General features: G+C 43.0%; 1 protein-coding gene across 18 annotated transcripts in view; it reads right to left on the minus strand.

Moving 5' to 3' along the window:
- DTNB (dystrobrevin beta) overlaps positions 1-14,999 on the minus strand; it is a 214,930-nt gene extending 199,931 nt beyond the window's left edge. For 10 of the 18 annotated variants that reach the window (XR_008732692.1, XR_008732691.1, XM_055713177.1 and 7 more), the window contains exons 1-2: positions 14,798-14,999; positions 14,075-14,153 (exon numbers count right to left, since the gene is read on the minus strand). The gene's annotated coding sequence lies outside the window, so the exon portion shown is untranslated. Of the gene's footprint in view, positions 1-4,506; positions 4,984-14,074; positions 14,154-14,797 lie in introns of those variants that run through there. The other 8 variants (XM_055713182.1, XM_055713184.1, XM_055713181.1 and 5 more) reach the window with 2 other exon arrangements.
- Between the last annotated feature and the right edge of the window lie 5,196 nt (positions 15,000-20,195).

Consider the following 20,195-nt stretch of genomic DNA (forward strand, 5'->3'; position numbering starts at 1 on the left):
CCAAAACAACCTGTTACTATTTAGGTTCACCAGCTCTCCGTGCTGATTCTTTCCTGCTATTATCTGTGACGGGACAAACATGTAAGAAATTATATTTCTGGGCCAGAGTGTCCCACATTGTACAGACAAATAGCAGAGAGAGAAAAGAGACAAACTGGCAGATACTTAGAAAAGTTGTGGAAATTACATTAGTCATATGAGATCCATTAGAATAATTGACAAACCCATTTTTAAAGCCTGAGCAATCAGATACAGAAGGATCCCTTGCTGATGAAGGAGAAAGAGGGAAAGTCTACATCCATCTTTGCACTTTAAACCTATCTCAAGTTCAAACCAGGAATGAACTAAACCCAGAATAACTGCAATTATGTTAAGGATGCAAATTACAGTGTTCAACATCAGAAAAAAAAAAAGGTAAATTGCAGTTTGTTCTGCATTATTGTTTTTTTCTGTTTGGTTGTGTTGGAAGGGGGTGGCAGTGTGGGGTTTTTTGGTAGGGATTTTTTTGGTGGTTTTTTTTGTCTGGTTGTACATTTTAGTTACATGTTAGTTGTTTGATTGGGTGTTTTTCAAACATTTGTGGCACAATGCATCAGAAAAGTGCCAAGAAACATGCATGGATTGAAATGACAAGATGGATGCTTAGAATGAACATATGGGGAGAAGAAATGCTAAAAAATATTTATGTACCAACAGAGGACAATGTGAATGCACTGGGATTCTCCAGTATCACATTACATGTTTAAACAGGTACTTAGGAGGGTTTTTTCCATTCAGTTTTGTCCTTCACATTTGATGATGAGCTGTTTCTAAACACTTGGTATCTACTTCATCATTCTTTAAAATCCCGACACATTAGCAACGCTTGGGAGAAGCGGCACACACAGATCCATGCCTATCTGACAGAAGAGCACTGCATTTCTCTCCTGTCTCTTGAACATACGCTACCATTTTAGTGTGTGGTAACTACATAGCATACACTGAAGAAGGCCCAAGCCCATTTCTGCAGGAACCAGACACTACACTGCTACAAGGAGGACAGCAGCAACATATATCTAAAAGTGTCAGTATTTCACATTATGAACAGCAGAAAGTTCTTATACATTCACAAAATGTCAGCTTTGGACCTGAACATTTCCATAAGAGTAACCCAAATCAAGTTTGTTGGACCCAAGCCACAAAAAAGAACTCAGATAAAGTGCTAAATAGGGATTTAGAAGAAGAAAAATGCTTGGTCATGCTTAAAAGCCTTAATTATTTTATTGCAAAGTTCTGCTAAGAGAGTAACAGCACATTACTGGGCCAAATCCAGCCAATGCAGTATCCCATCACCAAAACGAACCCAAAGCAGGTGAGCAGGGAAGAACAAAAGGATGGGGCAAGCATACAGAAAAACTTCCCAAGAACTTCCAAAACCCTGCTGCACTGAGACTTGCTGAGCCAAAGCGATTCTCTGTATTTAGTAACCACCAACATCCTTTCACCCCCACAAGCCTGTTTGTCCCTTTAGTGCCCCATAAATTTGACATTCGCGCTGTGCAGCAGGAATTTCCAAACACGAATCCCACAGCTCAACAAACCACCACACTGGCTTTTCTGCACCTCCCTCCTCCTACCAGATTCACAAGGCTCCGGGTTTTTCTGCTGAGACACGCAGAAAAATTAATCGCTATCCACTCTCTCCATGACATTCATGATTTTATAATTCTGTAACGTTATCTCCTCCCCTGCTGCCTTTCCTCCACCTGGAGGGATCTCAGCTTATTTTGCCATTCCTTAGCACGTACTGAGTGCACTCTGCTCCTGTAAGCCCAAATCAACACATTCGTGTCAAGAAAGCTATGCAGCCAAGGTCAGGCTAAGAGGTGACTATAGCAATTAATGTGCATGACATTAGGAAAAGCCTGGGATGGAAAGCCACAACAGACTGAACAAGGAGATGAGAAGTGGAGAAGAACAGTGGATCACTGCTCTGCACAGCAATGACTGGAATGGCCAGCAGCAGCAGTGCAGAATACACACAATGTTATTTGACCTGGGCAAACTGAAAGATGAGAGGTAAGGATCAAAACTGCTGTGGAGAGCAGAAAAACCAGCTTTTCCAAAATAAACTAACTGTGAATTTAAGTCTTCCTCTAGCCATGAAATGCAACAATGAGATGCATTTCATTTTCCTGTAGCTTTCAGTACGTGTAGCTGCATGCTGCCTGAAGGTGCATATGCCTACAAACCCTAGAACTTGCAGATGAAGAACCCATGCAAGAATCAATATGGATTCAGAAGATGAAGTTAGGAGGGAGTTCTAATAGAAAACTACCTTAAGTATTAATCAGACTTACACAAACAACAGTACATACTGTACCTTGGTACGTCTACTTCAAGGGGAATGGGCAAAACTGAGAGGGAACTGTTAAATCCTAACTTCAGTGTTTAAGCACAGTCTGAAACTGCATACACAAATACCAAAAGTGACAGACAGCGTTCTGAAGTTTTGGCCGTGGTACAAAATGCCCGACCTCCATCCAGCCTCAGACTTTTCAATGCTAGATAGTACAACTGTTTTCTGTAGACTAGGCCTAATGATTTCTTATTTCTTCCCTTAGGCTTCCTGCCATCTACACTGAGTGCCTCAAATGTAGAATTAATCAAAAGAGCCTACAAATTAAGACACCAAGACTTGGGATTAGTAGTGTCTAATTAGAAAAGTCTGCTTTCTTTACCCCACTCTAAAACACCATGGAATTTCAGAATAATTACACAGAAATGCAAGGTTCCCCAAAAGGTCCTTGCAGCAAAAAAAGTTCTCACCTACCAGTAGAGATACTTCAACTTCTTCAAAGCCAAGCAGTTTGAGATTCAGACAATACTTCTTGCTATTTATATAAAGCTAGAAATCAAATACCTCTGAATTTCACAGGAAACTATAGATATTTCTAATTAGGTTCAGAGATGTTACGCTTTAATTATTCTGAAAAGGCTGGATTTTGCTTTAAAGGTCAGGGTTAAAGTTGTAGTACCAAGTCCTGCCTGTATGATCGAGAAACCCGTAAAATTCCATTCTACACTCCTGGAGCTTTGTAGGGGTGTGGGTTTTGTTTGTTTATTTTAAACAGAAACATAAGAATGACCACACTGTGTCAGACCAAAAGTATGAGTTCCTCATCATCTTTCTGCTTCTTTTAGACTCTTTACTGCATAGTTCTATTTCATGCTTCCCCTTGCCTCCACCCATTTCTGTATTGGAGAAGACAAAAATAATCCTCAGACATCATCTCTTTTCTAGGCAGAAGAATCTGAAGACTAGCTGTCTCTTGCCGAGAAATCACTCATACTTATGACTGATCTTTATCATCTTCTACCATTCCTTTTCTCGTTCCATCATCTGCTTTCAGAGATGAAGCAGAAACAGAAGAGTATTTAACAAGTAGGCACACCACTGCTTTATACAGCAGCAGTAACAACATTCTTGTCTTCTTTTTTAATATTCTTAATAGAATATTAAAAAATTTTTGAAGACTATTAAGCTTTTTTTTTTTTTTTTTACCATGACTGAGCATTGGTCTGAAGCTTTTACAGAACTAAAGTAAAGCATCAGGATGCTTACTCCTGAGGGACAGTTCAGAGCCTAGGAGCAGACATATCAACCCAGACTGCCAGTTTATCCTCTCCCCTCTCTCACTCTTATTTGCGTAACTTGACATGCCTCTACACTAGACAATAAAAGAGAACAAACTCAATAGCTAACAGTCCTAAACTTAATAATAATTGACTGTATTTTTAATAGATATCTTTCAGCAGATGCCTCACCATTCACCCTCCAGTCACTTGTTTGTGATTACCCACTGTTGTTTATGACAGCGACAAAGTTAACCTGGGGATAGTGAGACTGTAAGGAATTGGATCTCGGACTCTTTAGCTGCATTTGCCTTCTGCCCAAAAATGTAACCTTGCTCGTAAAAGTAGACAGGTATGTTTTTCTTACCTCTATTATTCTATATATACCAAGGCATTCTTAGCAGTAAGATAATGTGTTAGCCTGTTTTTGTTCTGCTTCCCCCTTCCCCACTCCAGTGTTTCCAAATTAAAAATCTATATTGTATGATATAAAGCAAACGTGTGTCATTTTAGCAGCAAGATAGAAAATAGAAGTTACGGTCAAAGTAAATACTATCCTCACAACTGAATTGGAAAAAAAATGAATCAGAGGTCTACAGATTGCTTCAAGTGCAGATTGTCAAAACATATAGAATTGATGCCCATACAAATAACTCAAGAACACCACTGGAATTAATTTCCTTAGCTTTAATAACACACAATTCAACCAAAGGCTGAAACTTCCAGAGCTTAAAGAAATACGCCTGGACACAAGCCATCTGTATCACCAGCAGTCTCTTTAGAGGGGAAAACCTAAATCTGATAAAGATGTGAGTTTCACACACAAAGGTGTTTCATGATGAACATCCTGTTTTGTTGTTCTAGCAAAAGCAGTATCATCAAATAACTTACTCTGCTTCCAGTCATGGTGATGTGACAGTGAGTCTACGTGGTCTGTCCTGGACGATCTCCATAGGTATTTCTTGCTCAAAAAGCTTTTTGTAACACTTAGCAATCCGGTAAGGACACTCACGTCAAAAAAAGCTCTTGTTCACTTAAGGATGGGACCAAGAGTGGGTTCAACCTACTACTTTTTTTTTTTCCTTAAAGACTGTTAAAACTGACTGCAGTTCAATTTGCATGCCAGAGACTATCTCCTCTGGCTGGATGTCTCCCAGAGTTTCAAGGATTCTGATTAATTATGGAGAACTGGAAGTAAACATTAGCTCCTGAGGTTCTGGTGTTCACATCAGTTCTTTCTCTGGCAGCACAAGCTGAACTGACACTCACCACCTCAGGTGGAAGTACAGAAAACCTGCAAGAGAGCACGTGAGTGCTCTGCTCAAGTCTGACTCAGTGAAGTAGGATTTCCTCCCTGCAGCAACAGAACAGTGCTTGAATTTAAAGAAAGAAAGGTGCTGGTTCCACAGAAGATGATTCTGCTTTATGTCAAGAGGCAGCAGCTTTGTTTAAGAAAAAAAATCTGAAATCAGTAAGATGAACCCACTACTAGCAGAGATTTTATCTTTTATGTACTGGAAAAGTCAGTATAGGTACTAACACTGACCACAGTCTAGAAGTCTTAGGTCAAGCATGCTCAAGTTGAAATCAGAAATGAAAGTTTGCAAGCTGAAGTTACTGCCGCAGCCAGCACCTGACACCATGCAGATTGTATTTGCTGATTTAACTTTGGAGAGACTGAAAGTAAGCTGCAACATGCTCCAATTTCAACAGTTCTATCATAATGCATGTGCTCAACTTGCTTTTCTAAGTATTCAGAACAGAGGCTGAAAGTTACCGAGACATTATCATATAATAATACTACTAATAATTTATTTTTACTTATATGTATATAAAAAAGGATATTTTTTTACTGTAACAGGGAGACTAGCCACCAGTTCCATGGGAGATTTTAGTTCAAGATGCCTATTATTTAAATTCATAATGTTGAAAATCAGCAGGGAATTATCTGTACTGCAGTAAAATATTCACTAAAGAAATGCAGTTTAATTATTAAATAGTATTAGAAAAAATCATTACATGCTAACAGTTATTTGTACATACTTTGTACAAATTTGTACATCATTCGTACATATTTGTACATCAAAGTAATGTTCACCTTAAAGCACAAAAAAATGCATAAGCTATAGTAACTTACAAAACTACAGTTGATTAACTTGATGCAAACCTTCAAGAAGTTTACCGTTTCCCTTTATGCTTTCACCTTCTCCCTCCAATAACACTGATCTCTCGCTTCCCGAGTAAGCTCTATGACAAAGTTAATATAAAAGCTGATTTATAAATGCTATATCAGTAATTGTGGAGAATTCTACAGTCAGTCACCACCTCAAATACATTCATAGGCACCACAAATTCAAACGTTTTTCTTATTTCTCTTGCGGTTTTTTTCTTTTCCTGTTTATATTCCAGTCTTCTGTTTCACAGCTCTCCCTTTTCCTTACTTTGAAAGCTCTCTCCCACGCCCACAACACATACATGCGTGCATTATATACGTACACCTGGCTGGAGAGAAAACAACCATACATACATAAAAACTAAAACCTAACGCCTGTTTTTCCCCATGACTTGCTGTAACAGTTTCAGCCGCTGATGACTCTGGACCACACATTTCAGTGGTTCCTGATTGTACTTGCAGCTTAAGCACAAAAATGAAAACAAGCCACTCCGAAGATTGTTAGGCCAATACTACAGGACCTATCTTAAAAGGTTTCGCTCTTCTTGGAGCTCATCAGCTGTAGGTAACGGCCTAAATAAGCAGCTTTTCCTCCTCAGATTGGAGGGGAAGGAGACTATGTAATTAATCTCAGCTAACAGAGCAGCCGTTATATTCTCACACTAACTAGAGCCACCATCCAAGAAGTCACACTCCTTCCCTACCTGCTACTGTAACGACATGCTACTATGTGAGAGACTATGAACTTAAAACTTCATCATTTGGGTTCCGTATCTGCAATTTCAGGTGCTTCCTCACTGCTTCTTGATTACTGAGTCACTAAATCTGTTAGAGGGGGAAAAATATCTCTCAAGTAAATTGTTTTATTTTTTATTTCCACTTTTAAGAGATACCCCAAAGGAAATTCTGACCTTTATGATTTGATAACCGTTTCCAGACATCTGTTTGCATTGAAATGCAGCCTAATCAAGCTGAACAGAAGAACATAGAAACACAATAATTTATGAATTATTAAATTTGAGTTGTTCAGATTCTTGATGTTGCATTTTACTAGCAGAAATAATATTTGATATCACTGGTAAGACAACTGCATTTGTTGTGCGAGGGTAAAATTGTGCTTATACCTATTTGTGTTCAGAAATTAAATAATTTAAAAAAATTCAGAATAGCAGTTCGGGCCATATTTTGATCTTAAATGTACTCAATTCACATGGAAGGAAGTTTAGGAACTTTCTGCCAGTTTTCTAATTAGAAGAATGCATCTTCACAGGTGGTTTAACAAGAAGCTTTCATCCCCTGTCAGTTCATTCACTTTTACAAATTTGAATGAACCTGTCATTGGGATGAAGACACTGAATAAAAACTCAGGGCATATCTGTACTTGCAGAAAAAGGTTATTGCTGTTGCATCAGGTTTAGTACTTCAATCATCTGTTTTGGGCTTCTGAACTTGTATGGCTTCAACTGTCATTTGATTTAAAAAAATCAAATTATTTCTAAATTGTCATAATGCTTTGTTAAAGTATAAAAGTTAAGTTTATTTATGATATGAGTATCATTTATTCACCTTCGATGGATTTCAGTAGAAAGATGCTGAAGTATTTTTACTTTGTCTTTACTAAGAATTTGAACAAAAACCCCAAAGATTGATTTCATTCCCTCATCTCCCTCTCTGTCTATCCAAAACACCTGAATCTGCCTACTCATTTCTTTGTTCTTCATCCTCTCTTGGTTCATATTTTGATCTCCCTTTTATCTGCAGTCAAACATTAATATATGCAGTTGATTAAAGGTATTCTTCCATTCCCCAATGCCTCTAACTAGGAAAAAGAAATTGATCTAGAAGTTAATACAGAGGGACACATCTAATGCACTTAGACCAAAATCCAGGAAGACAAAAAGATAAGCCTTTTATACTCATGCAAGTAGACTGGCAACATATTTTAAAGTTTGTTTTAACCATTCCTGATAATTGTCTTAGTTTAACTTAAAATTTCAAATTCTGTTCCCATCACCATATGGGATAAGTAATCAAAGCAAAAGCAATGGCACACAGAAGTATTAAAAATACTTTAAAATGTTGCTTCTGTATCTGTTGCAACAGGAGTAACAGAGCATCTTTGAGAAATAATATGAATCTTCCTAATTTCCTAAAAACTTAAAAGGTCCGGATCTCACAGATTTTTAAAATGAAGCTTTCTTAAAAGTATGGGACTCAAATGCTTGCATAAGACCTTTACAAGTCAGAACTGACTTCAGTCTAGAAGGGCGTAAGTGGAAAAAAAAACCCACTAAACTAAGACCAAGAGAATGGATTATAACTTGGCAGTGAAATTCTATACAAATCAATGTTTTTTGGTTTTTTTTTTTTAATACAGTGGCTCAAAAGCTACTCTTAAAGAAGATTTTGCAAAACCATGCAATATTATACAGTAAACTTTCTTGAAAATGAATGGGCAATCAAGCAGTTTAGGGGAAAAAAAAACCAGTATTGAGAACTACACATTTCCCTACTCCATGCCTTGCTGCTTCTGTTTAAACTGTAAGATTTTTTTCAAGGCACAAAATAGCATCTGTTTTGTTTTTACAGGACACTGCATGCAGCAATACATCCTCAGCCAGTCCTTATTGCTTTAATTTACTGTTATGGAAAACAACCTTAACATTGGTCTGAGCCCCATGAGGAGACCAGCAATTTTATCTTCCCAACTAGTAAGAAATTGGTAAAGATTTTACTAGACACAAGAGTATTTAACCACAGGTTTCTTTCAAAAACCTTTTAACACTATTTTAAAAAGAAGTTCCAGATTACCTCAAGACAAGATAGAAAAAATTCAAATCCAGGTAGAGTTCCAAACCATTCCAATTATTGTAACACAAGATTTCACTTCACATATGTAACTGTTTGTTCAACACCCAGACAGACAGAAATCCCTGCCCTGAAGAATTTACAGGTCAGGTGCAAGACTACAGACAAGCTGATGAAACCAACAGCTGGCACCGTATTATTCATAGCCTACTTCCTGGGAAGTTTAAGGCACAAAACCAAAGAAAGGTTTAAAAGAACATTATAAGGTATTATTTTAGGTACATAGCAATACATATTCATATTTAGTAAGCAGGGAATTGTTAAGCATGGGGAACAGCAAAACTGGAAGCTATTCAGGACAACACTGCATGTTTAAACACACACTGCATAGCCTGATCTGTTTCCCAGCAAACTAAAAGAGAGGATGCATAGCAGTAGGACACAGAGCACCTAGAATACAAAAATGCTTTTCTTGAATAACTGGAAAGACATCACAAACTCTTATTTTTCTTTATTGCCCAAAAGCCTAAGGAATAGAAAGAGGCTTTTACAACCTGCCCTGGTGATTCTGAGACTGAAGTTAAAAGTAATGCCTACACATAAGGTTTACCATAAGCCTGCAAACAAGAGCAAATTTAGCAGTTAAAATTATTCCCTTAAAATAAAGCAATGTTAACGTTAGATAAGAAATGAAATATTACACCATGATTTTCAAGCAGTAAGAACTTGGAAATACCCTAATTAATAGCTTACCTCTCCCTCTCAGGAAGGGAAGATTCATCTTCTTTATAACACTGGAGGGGATTTCTGTGCAATCTGTGCTTCTCAGCTTTTCCAACGTGAATCTTACAAAAACCTTTCTAGCCATTTTAATCTGCAGGTTCCCAGAGATGCTTATTAGAGCACAAGAGAAAAATTCTAAAATTGCCTCTTCACCAAACTGAACTATTTATTAGGAATTGTTTTGAGTTACTTTTTTGCCCTTTTCTCTATTAACCTAGATTAAGCGATCGAGCATGAACAGAGTAAGGAATGCAGCACCAGCAGGATACCACACAAATGTGAACTCTGACAGGACGCAAACTAATCCAGATCTCGTGCTGGTGGACAACAGTATAGTGCATAAACACTACTCTCCTCCCAATTCATCCACATCAATATTAGACAATACCATTTTCAGTATCTGTCATCGCCTCTAGTTCTGTATCACTTGCTACCATCTTCATCAATCACTAGTAATCCATGCAAGACCTTCCCTCCCCACCTCACTTCAGATGTATTCACCTTACATTAAAAGATTCAGCACATGAGAAAAAGTTGACACAAACTGCTCCTTTGGCACACCCATAGAAATGCTAAGTTCCAGCCAAAGGGGCAGTGACAATGTGAACTCCTTTCAAAATCACAACTGAATTAGAAGGGGAAAAAAGCTTACCCAATTTTAAATCTTTACATAGTGATCATTTTATCTCCTACATTAAAATGTAAAATCATCCTCACCAAATTCACAAGCCTACAAAGTGTTGCCACTACCAATGGGAAAGTGAACACGTGTATAATCCCAGGTAACTTTGGTTTTGTCTGAGCTGCCAGAAACATACAATACCTTCTTCAGAAATTTGGCTGTACCCAAACTAGTTGTCAAAAACCACCAGTGCCTCCCTACTGCCTCTGCATTTCCTTTGATGTCATCATTCTATAAAATAAAGAAAGACAAACCCACAATAATTAAGATTCCATAAGCACTGCAACAAAGAAAAAAATCATATAAATAAACTCAAAGAATAGTATTGCACTTCTAATGTAGCATTCTGCCTGTCCCCAAAACACCTCTCCCTGGATAGAGCACAGCTAGTTTGCTCCACTTTGCAATCCTTGTTAAGCCTCTCAAGATGTGCTTGCTCATATTGCAAGGTATTAGAAAAAAAACAACCCACCCCAAACCATATTTTGGTTGCATTCACTAGGTAACCAGGGCAAGAAACATTTTAATGCGCATCCCAGCCAAAACCAGGACATGTGCGCACCTCATAGCACACCTGCTTCCAAATAATTTGCTGTCTGCACTGCTATACAACCTGTACGACCACAACCATAACAAGTTAACAGATACTACTACCCAGTCAAGCTTTCTTAATGTTTACTGTTGCCGTAAGTTTCTTCTCAGTGTATATTCTGTTGTCACTAGAAACTGACCTACAAGCAGTAACACAGAACGCAGTATAGTAGAACTGGAAACTTCATCCCTTCCCTGCCTCCCATCTAACTTATCTTCGCAGACTAAGTTACAAAAACCCTTTTAGATTATTCAGCCCTTAACATTCAGCTCTACAGTCTTCTATCAATGTTCCCATGTACACATCTGTAACACTGACTCTGTACACTGTATATAACATACAACATTGTCAGCTGCTTTTCTAATTATCTTCAATTTAACATTCCAACTATCTGACCAACTGTGGACACAAATGAAGTTTTGTTTTCTTTCTTAAGAAATGAAAACCAAAATAAGCCAAATGTGAAACTTAATTGATCATGCTTGCCATTGTGTTCTGTAAAATGATGAGTTCTTACCCCTTAGCTTTGTAACTTTTCTTGTTTAAAAAAAAATTTTAGGGACTAGGCTCCCTCACCATTTGCTTTCTGGCAAAACAGCCTTCTTACTCCTCAGCCTCTTAAATGAAGTAAAAATCTGCACCTGAAAGCAGCAAGACTGATAAAGACAAAAAAAAATACTTCATGCTTGCAGTCAGTAACTACCTGCAGTAAAGCTATTATGATTTTAAGTGGTTTTTTTAACTATAGTACACACTTTATTCACCCAATCTTTTTAAAATTTAGACATGAATTGGTACCTGCTGTCATTCATTTCCTAGATATGAAACATTTCCTAACTCCATTCATTTCCAAAGAGAGACAACTGGCCAAATAAAATTCCACAACAGATTATTACAAGGTTTATTAGCATTTCTTCCAGATTTAGTTTGCCTAAAAATTTTCACTGCTGCAAGTATTTTTATAAATCTGTATTACTTAAGCACAGCCAAGAAATTAAAATACTGTCATCCATTCTAGTAGCCCCTGATAGCCCACAGGACTGGAAAAGATCCATGAAACAATATACTAAGTTTAGCCACAGTTTATCAGTTTAAACACTAAACCAAACACAAACAATACAATCACGATTTCTTCTCCCTGGTACTCAATGGGAAAAGAAAAAATAAGTAATAGCTTAATACAAATATTATAAATTCAAATCCTTATCACCAGATAAAATAACCCTGAAACCACAAAGAAAAAAAAAAGTGGCAGGGATAGATAATGGTAAGAGAACGAGGCTGTGCTGTGAGTGGAATGCTGAAAGCCAACCATTCACACCTGCTGGGAAACTGTGTCTGCCTCTATCAGGTGATGTATTCTGTAACTACAAGGATAGTGTCAATGCTACAGACTACCATGTCCGAGCTACAAAAATTACCTTTCCTTCCAAAAAAAGTTCTAGGAAACCGTTTGCAAAAAGTGCCTTATCTGAACACATCATTTAGGTTCTACAAAGCTTGTAACAGACCAGCCACATGAAGCCAGACTCTCTGAACCATCCAGAGTATGTGCTGTGCGCTCTGGTTAACATGCCAACTAATCCGAAGTTGTTGGTTTAAACTTCAAGACCTGATTTTCTCTCTCTTCAAAACCTGTCAGCTTGCACAACATGCAACAGATAACATATGGCCATGGCTAGAAGGAATTGTAAGTTGTCAGTCCTAATGCCACCCTGTGGTACCGAGTGTATAATATAATTAAAGTGATGGGAAAATCATGCTTTTATGATACTGCAAAAGCCTTTGTTCTTGCATTATGGCTTCTTCCTAAGTTTTCTATACCATTCATCATTTAACTTCTTAAAATTTATGTTGTTATTGCAACACGTAGGTTCTGTGGTAAACCAGATGCCTGAACATACTAGCTGCAGCACAGACAATATACAAAGGAATTTACCATTTTAAATAACCTACAGCCTAAAACAAGAAGCAGTTTGCTGCAAAAAAAACAGGGGGGTTGAGACAATACTGACATGGCTTCTGTATTCATCACAACAAAAACTCTAATGAACAATGAGGGGGTTGTCACAAGGCGCTTACACAGAGGTCTACTGGATGTGCCCTCTTATACGTGAGATAAGTAACAAGCAGACCACAAATTCCAGCATCCCCAACACAAGAGTGGGAAGCTGCCTTCTTGGTACTGAACAAGACCTCAGCAGCTGATTGGGGATACATCATCAAACAGCTATACAACAAAGACAAGAATCCTATGTACGATAAAGATAAGAAGCAGAAATCCCAAAGAGGATTTAAATAGGACAAGCTACCTCTGGAGCAGCATCCTGGACAGATGAAAGCATAGCAAGAATGTAAGGGTCAAAAGGAATGATGTTGCTGGAAAAGAACTTCAGAAAAGACTGTAGCATAGGCCACAGACAGCCTTCGCCAACTGTACATGTTCTGGTGAGAGAAATTACTGCTCAGACTGCCCTACACTGTCTATACTGATTAATTCTCCTTTTTCCAGCTTCCCTAAACAGGAAGTCTTCAGGCCAGTAGCATGTTCGCCCTTTTATCTAAATTCCCCAAAATTAACCCAAAATATCCTTTGGAGAAAACGCAAAAAGCAACAGCGTTAAACCAACGCTTTTGAGTTACCTCCTTTCCTTTGGGTGTACATTATGAAGCCACCTAGCAGTATAGGATCATACACGCTTATCAGGGAAAAGAAAGAAGGGAAGGGGGGAAGAGAAGGCCCAGTTCTTCAGTCCAGCATTTCCCAATTTTTCTAAAACCCGGAACTGAGACTTCTGACTTTTTGAACCACTGGTTCAGGCACATGGAATGTTCTGTCACTGGGCAGCCACGCCAGACAGAGCATCAGACTGTAGAGTCAGTTTTAGGAACCAGAGTAAGAAAACTGAAAGTACAAAGCATTTTTAAAGGGCAATAATGCACAACTATTGAGCAAATTCTAACGTTAATAACTCTGATTCTATTAGACATGCATTTCAAGCAGCACAGAAATAACTTTCAAAGTATCCTTGTGCTTTCCAGCCTGTTCTCAGTGGCTCACCAATCCCCGCCGAAAGAAGAAAGTACTACGCTGGTGCTCTGTGTACCACTTAGGTTTTCTTAGCTCTCCATAAGAATATTCACCAGCTTCACCTCCCCAGCTAAGGGACCTAAATCAAACTTGCACAAGAAGCTAATTGAAGGGATTTTTTTTTTTAAAGCAGGATTGCATCTCATGTAGGAGTATCTTATATATCCAATACTTCACATAAAATGCAGAAATCACCACCTTGTGCCAGAAGTTTGTAATAGATGAAAAATTTCAATATCAGTTACGTGTGACAAACAGGCAACTGGTATCAGTTACATAATACAAGTTTTTAAGCTCCATACTCCAGGTAGTCACAACAGATCACATTACCTGAATTACACTGAGAAGTCTCTTAGGGCAACTTCCACTTTATGGGGCTCAGCTCCTTCTTCAAACATTTAAAGCCAATCTAAAAAAAATGGGGGGAAAAAACCCAAGCTTTTTTATCAAGAAAGTAGTGGTTTTCCGCAGAAAAAAATAACACTGCCACCCCGATTTTGCCGTTACTGCTGTGATTATGCTACTTTTGCCCTGATTGTGTCTCCCGTTAATTACAAAGGAACGAAGCCTGCAGGTTCTACGCGAGCATCTGTCAGCTACAAGATGCGCCAACCAGGCACAGCCGAGAGCCCCGGGGCACCCTGACCGCTCCCGCCGCGAACCGCCAGCCTCGAGACCGGCGGGCCCGGAGCGCGGGGCAGGCGACCCGCCAGGCTCCCCCAGGTGTCCGCGGCTCCCCTCCGCCCATGGCGCCCGCGGTTCGCTCCGCCCGGCGTTTCCTCCGCGCCAGGCCCGGAGCCCGGCGAACCTCCGCGAATCCCGCAGCTCCCGCGGCCGAGGCGAGGGGCTCCCGGCTCAGTGCCGGCCCCCAAGACCTCTGCGGGCAGGAGGGGCGCCCCCCGGACCCGCCCGTCCCCGCACCCCGGCCGGGTAGCGGCGGGGGCCGGGGCACCCTCCTCCCCGCAAGGCCCCGCACCCTCCCACCCCGCGGGCGGTAGCGGTGCCCGCAGCGGGCCCGCGCCAGCGCCCGTTTCCGCCGCGCCGAGCACGCACCTCTGCCGGGGGGCGGCGGCCGGGGGGAGCGGGCTGCCCGGGGCGGGGGACACGGCGCAGGCGGGCTCGGGCCGCCGCTCGCCGCCACGCCGGCGGCCGCACGGGCACGGCCGGCCGAACCCCTCAGCCTCCGCGCTCCAACGGACCCCGGCCGCCTCGCGCCGCCCAGCCAATCCGAGCACGCCTCCGCAAGGGCGCGCGCACTCTCGCCAATCTGAGCCCGCGCCCACCTCACCCCCCCCCGTCCGGCGTCTCCAGCCAATCAGCAGCTGAGGCAACCGGCCCCGCCCCTCCCGGTCCGTGCGGCGCCGCCTAGCCGCCAATCGGGAGGCAGACGCTTCTCCGGCGGCGGACGTGCGTGCGCTTCCCCCGCGCGCTCCCCGTTCCCCTCAGCCAATCGGCGGCCGAGGCCCTGCACCGCCCGCGCGCGCTCTCCTTGCGCCAACGGGCCCCCGGAGCGCTCGTGCTCTCCGGCCAATCAGCGGCCAGCGCGGCCTCGCGCGCTCCCGCCCGTGGCACAGCGCGCGCCGCCGGCCCCCCTCCGGGCGCAGCGGCAGTGCGCAGGCGCAGTGCGCGCCCGTGAGGCGATGCCCGGCCGGGGGCTGTTCTGATGGGAGCCGCGGGTCGCCGCCCGGTCCGGGGCCGCCTGTGGTGCCGCTCGAGCCGCGTGGAGCGGAGAGGCGGCTTCTTAAAGTCATTTAAACGGCGGGAGGTAACGGCGGAAACCCTGGTCCGAGCCTGAGGGCGACGTGTCAGTGGGCCAGGGGGCGGCCCGGCACGGGTAGGCTCGGTTAGCGCACTCCGTGCTGTTGCTGCGACTCCAGAAGGCAAAGTGTGTTGTGGGGGTGTGTGTCAAAGCCCCGCAGAGCCGGTCGATGTGGTGCCCTGCGCTGAGTTCTGGCCGGCTCTTGTCCGCAGGAGCGTCCGTGAGTGTCAGGATGGCGCTGGGGCCCTGTCGGGAAAGGCCCAAGGCCAGTGAGGGTGCAGGATGGAACCTGGAGTCAGCCCACAGCCCGCCCCTCAGCAGCCCCCGCCAGAGCAGTCTGCAGGATCCCCCACGGAAGGTCAACGTAGGGCCGTGGCTCTGTCAGTGTGTCTTGCAGTGACTGTACCTTCAGCAGCCTTTGAGGGCTGGCAGGGCAGCTTTGGCTTGCAAGGAACTGTGCACTTCAAGGCTGTGCTGCTTGTACGCCAGGGGAGCCTTCTGAAAGCACCCTGCTGTGTCTCACAGCTTCCCCCACCAGAGGAACAGCGAGTTTTTCAAATGACAGTCTCCCCTGCTCCATTCTTTGACCATCTGTGTCTGGCTGCATAACGCTATTGCATAGCAATCAGCTATATTACAGCTTGGCTTGCTGGCAACCAATGGTAGTACAAACAGTCACAGCAATGATTAGTACGTGAGAGTTTTCTGAGGAAGATTGGATAGGACGGGGCATCTGTTCCAGGCTGTGCGTGCCGTCTCCCTCTGATCAGTCTCTCTGTGTGGAAATGCCATGGTTCCTTCTGCAAAATGTTTTCTGTGCCTGCGGGAACGGAGCAGGATTCTTATACTGTGTGTGGAGAGGAGGGACTACTAACATTTTGCATGTGTGGGAGGGAGATGGTTTGTCATGAGGGAATAGGAAAATGAGAGGGGAAAAGTGCTGCTTAGACGTTGTAGCTAGTGCTGCGTTAATGTTTATTCTGAGCTATATATGTGCAAATGATAGTATGTGTTTTTTTCCCAGCATCCTGGAGTGAGGCCTACTAGCAGCAGTGGAACCAGATTAGGCAGAGGTGCTGTGGGTTTTTTTTCTGCTGGCTGCATCTATACTAGCAAATTAAGTAGCAGCAGGATGTAGGCATTGGCACTGGAATTTGATGGTACTGTTCAACTCTTGAAGCAGTTAAGCAACCGATGGATTTTAGTGCGTATACATAAGCTCAACTACTATGCTCCCAAAAATCCTCCAAGTAATTCTGGGCATCTTGCATGGGATAGGGGATTTGGATAAAATCACTGTTGTGTGCAGCCTGACAGGTTTTAGTAGTGTGGCTGCAGCCCGTTTCGTGCCATGCAGTCTCATGCCTGTGAATAACCCTCAGGCAGGTTTCACACACTAGTCTGAACACAGCTGGTGAATTCACTCGATGTGAAGTGGCTTACCTGAGGCTTTCTGCAGGGTGTGCAGCGCAGCGATCGTGACCTCTCCTTCTATGGCAGTGCCTTATCTTTGCAGCTTTTCACTGGACTGACGCTAGTAGGTCCAGGTCTTTCTTGTACTGGGGAGCCCGGAACTGAATGCATCACACCAGCTGTGATCTCACCAGTGCTGAGAGAGGGGACGGATCATCTCCCTCAATCTGCTGGTGACACTGCCTAACACAGCCTGGGATGCTATTGACCTCCTTTGTCCTAGGGGTATGCTGCTGGCCTCCAGGACCCCAGGGCCTTTTCTGTCAAGTTGTGTTCCAACCAGCTGTCCACCAGCCTATACTGGTACATGGGATTGTTCCTCCCCAGCGCAGGACTTAGCATTTCGCTTTGAACTTGACAAGGTTCTTCTATGCCCGTTGTCTCAGCCTGTCAAGGCCCCTTGTCTTGGTTTAACACCAGCCAGCAGCTAAGCACCATGCAGCTGCTCGCTCACTCCCTGCCCTGGCCCAGTGGGATCAGGAGGATAACTGGAAAAAGGTAAAACCCATGGGTTGAGATAAGAACAGTTTAATAATTGAAATAAAGTAATAATAATTATACTAATTATAATAATATAACAACAACAATAATTGTAATGAAGAGGGGAGAGAGAGGAATAAAATCCAAGGGGAAAAAACAAACAAACTCAAGTGATGCACAATACAATTGCTAACCACCCACTGACCAATGCCCAGCCAGTCCCTAAGCAGCTATCACCCAGCCCCAGCCAACTCCTCCACGGTATGGAATACCCTTTGGCTAGTTGGGGTCAGCTGTCCTGGCTCTGCTCCCTCCCGGCTTCTTGTGCACCTCCTCACTGGCAGAGCATGGGAAACTGAAAAGTCCTTGACTTAGGGTAAGCACTGCTTAGCCACAACTAAAACATCAGTGTGTGATCAACGTTATTCTCATACTGAATCCAAACCACAGCACTGTACCAGCTACTAGGAAGAAAATTAACTCTGAGTTAAACCCAAGATACCCCTCTACAACGCAGCACAGGCATCTGGGGGATCAACCACTCCTCCCAGTTTTGTGTACTCTGCAGACTTGCTGAGGTTGTACACTCCCATCAGCTAGATCGTTAACAAAGAGGTTGAATGGACCCAGTGCCAAGCCCCAGGAACACTGCGAGTGACTGGCCTCCAACTGGACTTTGTGCCACTGAGCATAATACGCTGAGCCTGGCAGTTCAGCCAGGGTTCAGTGCACCTCACTGTCCGCCTATCTAGTTTGCACTTCACCAGTTTCTCTATGAGTATGTTACGGGGGAGTTTGAAAAGCTGTGCTGAAGTCCAGGTAAGCATCCACTGCTCTTCCCTCATGATAGATGGCTAGCAGGTTGGTTGCTTCACTGCAGAATGCCATTAGTGTTAGCCAGGCATGATTTTTGTCACTGACTACTCCTAATCACCTTCTTGCCCTTCATGTGTTTCATATGTTTCATGTGTTTCCAGACTTACTTGCTACATCACTTTCCCACAGACTGAGGTGAGACTGGATCTGCCTTGCCCCTCCTGGTGACAGAAGTCACATTTGCTTTTGCCCAGTCCCCAGGAACATCCCCCGGTCACCATGATCTCTCACATAGAGCTGGGAATGGCCGCACACTGACATCAGCTGGCTCCCTTAGTCCTCCTGAGTGGGCATCAGCTCCTGGAGAAGGCAGAACAGACTGTTCTCTTCCCTTCTGAAGTGCTGTGGGTTGCTCAGCATAAATAGGACAATAGTCATGCTAGTGTGTACTTAGACCCTTGGCTTAAAACCTTTCCTTGACAAAGGGGAAACCAAGCCTGGGCTGTGGCCCAAACCAAAGTCACTGCCTGGGAGGGGAGATTAGTGGAAATGATACACAAAATTCTTTCCATTCCCTCGTGGTCTTGCAGTACAGTTGCCTCCAAGATGCCAGCAGCCATCTGCCCCATTCTAGGTCACAGCCTCCCAAGCTATTGCCAGGGAGGGGGGCGTGGGGGGCAGGGGGGGGAGGAGGAACCACAGCAATAGCATACAGGATATTTATGCAGATAAAGAAAACCAGCAGTGGAAAGTGTGCAGGGAGCATACTTCCTTATGTAGAGTTGTTGATGTTGTAGTTGTTGATGTAGTCTCAAGAAAATGAGCTGAGAGTATTAATAGTGTATAGAGAGAGGCTTGTGTTGGGAGGGTACAAGGGCTAAAGCAGCAGCTATCATGCTTCAGAGCACCCCAGCTGATTTGCTGTGTAGGATCTTAGACTTAGATCACAGTGGACACAGTGTTTTCTTCTGCTTTGCGTGGGGACCGGGAGCTAGTTTTTAACATGGATTAGAAAAAAATTATTCCATTATACAGAATAAAAATTAAGTACCTGCAGGGCTAGATAAGGGTTTTTTGAGTGTTAGGAGTGTCGTCATGTTGGACTTTGGTGAACAAAGAGACATTTAGATGCCTGTATCTTCTTTGTGAATCTAGCCCCCTGAATGGGGTTCATATCATCTAACTTGAGAAATCTAAAAATGAGATCAATAAGTCTAATCCCAACACCCTACGATCCCTTCACAGTCAAGTAAAAAGGTACCTTTGGATGGCAGTTTGTATGACCTGCCTTAAGCACCTGTCTTATGGTGACATGACTTGCCCTCCGAATTCTGTCCATCTGCATTGACTATAAGGGAAATCATAACTTGTCCATATTTAGACATCTAAATAAAAGATGTCAAAGTTAAGGCAAATGAAGGCACCCACAGCCTCACCCTTACAGGTAACAATTTCTAAAGGAGTGCAGCGGGTACAGTCATGTCTTCCTGAACTGAGATAACCTAAATCAATGGATTTTTTTTTCTTATTGCGTTGAGTTTCAACATCAACTACTTGCAATTCTTTGATTTTCTCTGTGAAACACTGCATTGTGCAGCACTGCATTCAGTCCCATGAAGTGACAGCATTTGAAAAGAAACAGTATCGCTTTTGAAGTGAACCAAGACAAAGCAAAGCCCAAGAATTATACCAGTGTATTTAAAAACAGAGGAAATATACGAACTTGAAGAAAGTCCTCACTTTGTATTCAGACCCTGTGGTCAGGGACAGCAATGCCTAGCTGCTTGACATGGGGAGGCAAGCTAGAAGCCGAGGATCACCACAGTACGGGCAGTGCTAGGACATAGTCCCACAGAATATGAACGTGGCAGACAGAGCAAGGTGCTCAACAGCATCCATCAACAGTCCCAGACAATGCAGTGA

This window comes from Falco cherrug, chromosome 6 (genome assembly GCF_023634085.1).
Source record: "Falco cherrug isolate bFalChe1 chromosome 6, bFalChe1.pri, whole genome shotgun sequence".
NCBI classification, from domain to species: domain Eukaryota; kingdom Metazoa; phylum Chordata; class Aves; order Falconiformes; family Falconidae; genus Falco; species Falco cherrug.